The sequence below is a fragment of the Stylophora pistillata genome, chromosome 6 (genome assembly GCF_964205215.1).
Source record: "Stylophora pistillata chromosome 6, jaStyPist1.2, whole genome shotgun sequence".
NCBI classification, from domain to species: domain Eukaryota; kingdom Metazoa; phylum Cnidaria; class Anthozoa; order Scleractinia; family Pocilloporidae; genus Stylophora; species Stylophora pistillata.
Window position 1 is genome coordinate 13,091,415 of NC_142524.1, and position 3,659 is coordinate 13,095,073.

Here is a 3,659-nt window from a genome sequence, read left to right on the forward strand (position 1 = left end):
TAATTATTTTAATTTCCATTTGGAACTCAACACTACTTTTATGCGTTATGTTGAGTTTGAGGTCTGGCGCCCTATGAGATGGTAAACACATGCAGCCATTTTCAAAATTCCAACTAAAAGTAGAAAATCATTTTTTAATCGACGTCTTCCATGGCATTGCCGTCCTGACTGATTAAAGTCCCTAATAGCGCGCCACTGCGGTTATTATTTTGCTGGGTTTGCTCAACAAAAAACCAGAAAATAAACAAAAGTGCAAAAAGAAGGAACCAACAAGGCAGTGGATCCGTAGGAGAGAAGAGAGAGAGGCTTTCCACCAGCTTGTAAAGGAGATAATGCTCGAAGACAAGAAGGGCTACCAAAGTTTTTTTCGCCTCTCGCAAGATCCGTTTCAGTTTGTTGCCAACAAGATCAGACCAGTGATACAGCGAAAACCACAGCCTCAACAACAATATATCAGTCGAGGAACGCTTAGCAGTTATGCTCAGATTCCTGGCAACTGGCGATAAATTCCAAAGCTTGGAGTGCTCGTTTCGCATAACACGCCAGCAGATATAGACAATTGTGAGGGAAACATGTGATGCAATTTACTCAACGCTAGGCCAGGAGTACTTAACAACCCCTAAAACAGAAGCTGAATGGGAGAGAATTGCGTTTCGATTTGAAGAAAGATGGAATTTTCCCAAGCAACAGCCAGCAAACTCAGGCTCTAATTTTTGCAAAGTTGAAATCGCTGTCGCTAAATTAAAATCGCTCTCTCAAAGTTTAAATTATGGTCGCTAAAAATATTTGCTCTTGATAGGTTGAAACGCAATGGCTAAAGATTACTCGTTGTCGCTAAAATTTGTTTAGAGCGGAGGGGAAAAATCTCACATTGGGCCGAGCTTGGGGCCTGGGTACTACTCACATGGTTTCTTTCAAGATGGCAGAGAATCCACAGGTGAACGAGGTAGGTTTTGAACTTCTCAGTTATCTTTTTGCCTTAATTCAACAGCAGCTAATTCCATTTAGCATATGTGGTTTTTTTTGTATTTTTCTTTGAAGGGATGTGAAATTTTAAAAGTGAGGTAAATTCCAAAAATTATAGTGGACGCCATAAGAAAAGGTAACACTAGCCATGATTAGCAGGGGAGAAATCTCTGACGAAGATCTGGCTCGGCTTGGAGCCACAACAACGGGGGATAGCACTTTAATAAGAGGGATACGTCGAGAGGCTTCACGTAAGTACTTCATATCTGAACCTAGAGGGAAGTATGTGTCTTTTTGTCAAATTATATTCGTAGTAAATATATAAGAGAGTGGCTCGGCGGCTCACCGGCTCGGCAGTGGTTTTAGTACCTTAAGAACATGGTAAATAGATAAGAGAGTGGCTCAGTGGCTCGGTGGCTCGGCAGTGGTTTTAGTGCCTTAAGTACTTCATAAATATCCAAGAGAGTGGCTTGGCAGCTTGCTGGATCAGCAGTGGTTCTAGTGCCTTAAGTACGTGGTAAATATATAAGAGAGTGGCTCGACGGCTCAGCAGTGGTTATAGTGCCTTAACTATGTGGTAAATATATAAGAAAGTGGCTCGGCAATGGTTTTAGTGCTTGAAAAACGAGGTAGATATATTAGAGGGTAGTTTGGGGGCTCGCCGGATTTTCTAGTTCCTGGGTGGCCGACAGACATGGTGTAAATGTTTAGGAAGTACGCGTAAGTGTTGGCTAACAGAAATGAAGTTGTGGTTACGAGTGATGGAAGCAGATAACCAACAGAGCTACGTATGGATTTGGCTTTAGCTTCCAACAACTTGACCACAGCGTCAGAAAACATATCCTCGTAATTCAAAGTGATGCCTGAAAGTCTAGGATGAAATGAGGCCCAGGTATTTTCATTTTGACGCGAAAGGCAAACGATTGGATTTGACATTGTGTCCCGTTAGCATCCATACGTGTATAGCTGTTAAAAAGAGCAACATGCTGAGATTAAGAAAGAAAATTAGGGGGGAAACAAAAGAAATTTGTAAATCATTTCATTTTGCATGAGTGATTGAAGTAGCTTCTTTGACCTGATGATAGTTTATTAACAATTAAACAATAAAAGGAGAGAATTTCGCAGGAATGGAAAGAGAGAGCAATGCGCTGAGATTAAAAAGAGCAACGCGCCGAGATTAAGAGAGAAAATTAGGAGGAAAATAAGAGATATGTAAGTCATTTCATTTTGCATGAGTGATTGAAGTAGCTTCTTTGAACTGGTGATAGTTCATTAACAATTAACCAATGAAAAACCTCTCGTTGCATGTGAGTGATTTACTAAGTATTAAATTTAGTTGGAAAATGAAGGAATTGAAGGTGAGACTTTTGCAGCACCACAAATCATAAAGTAGCGAGAGCAAAAAGTGGCCAGTCAAAATTGAGTTGTGTGTTCCAATCTCTGACAAAGGAAAATGTTTAGGGTAGGAGTTGATGGAAAAGTTTATAAAACTTTTGGCTGTCAGGCAGGCACTAGCTTGAATACAAAAGATTGTGGAACTCAGTACACAAGCAGAACCGGAAGCTATCAGCGAAAAACAAGTGTTACCTTGGACGTATAATGAACTGAAGGACACCGTTCTCTGTAACAGAGAAACATTATTCTGATGGTTAATGGATGAAGAACTGATCGCCTCTAGATGTGCCTGCCCCATCTGCGGTGAAAACATGGGGCTGGTAGAATGTATGGACTGATCCGACAGTTACAAGTGGGAATGTAGAAAGCAAGCGAATAACAAGCGCCATAAAAGTACAGAAAGCATTCGGAAGGAAAGTTTGTTTAAAGAGAGTAATCTTATCCTGGAGGAGATCATTAAGTTCACCTACTGGTGGTCGGAAGGTCTGACGCAAGAAGTAATTAAGAAACAGTTGAACATTAATCCCAACACAGCTGTCGACTGGGATACGTTTTGTCGGGAAACATGTGAAATTACCATCCAGAGAAACAGTGAAAAGTTAGGCGGTAAAGGGAAAGTGGTCCAAGTTGATAAAAGTAACGTTGGAAAGCGGAAATACCATCAAGGCCACAGAGTTGAAAGACAATGGGTTTTTGGTGGTATAGAAGAAGATTTGAGAAGATGTTTTCTTGTCACAGTGGAAGATCGGAGTGAGGCTACACTTTTACCTATCATAAAAGACTATGGAACGGGGAATGTCAATTGTCTCTGACTGCTGGAAATCATACCACAACTTAGATAAACATGGATATTCACACCAAACCGTTAACCAATCAAAGGAGTTTGTTAATGAAGCTGGAGATAACACGAGCAAAATGGAAGGACACTGGCGGCACATAAAAGTGAGTTACTTGTATTTGGCACTCACAAGGACAACTACTCTTCCTATCTTAGGGAGTTTATTTGGGGGCATGTAAACAAAGAAAAAGACTTATTCGTGACATTCTTATTTGATGTAAAAACTCTATATAACTCAAATTAAGTTGTCGTAAGAGAAAAAGCCAACCTTAATTTGCACATTTGTTTCAGTTTATGCTCGAATAATCGTTTCTCAATTGTGTAATGGAAGAACGGGGAGATCATATAAGATCACACTAACCCTAACCCTAACCCTAACTTGGAAGGCACCCTACAGAAATTACCAATAATTGTATTTGATAGAAAACTGTATACATATGGTGCACGATCCTCGAAGAAA

At 40.3% G+C, this 3,659-nt stretch overlaps 1 pseudogene; it reads left to right on the forward strand.

Annotated features, from left to right (window-relative positions):
- The first annotated feature begins 2,657 nt into the window (after nt 1-2,657).
- LOC148728333 (uncharacterized) lies at nt 2,658-3,443 on the forward strand (annotated as a pseudogene).
- The last annotated feature ends 216 nt before the right edge of the window (nt 3,444-3,659 follow it).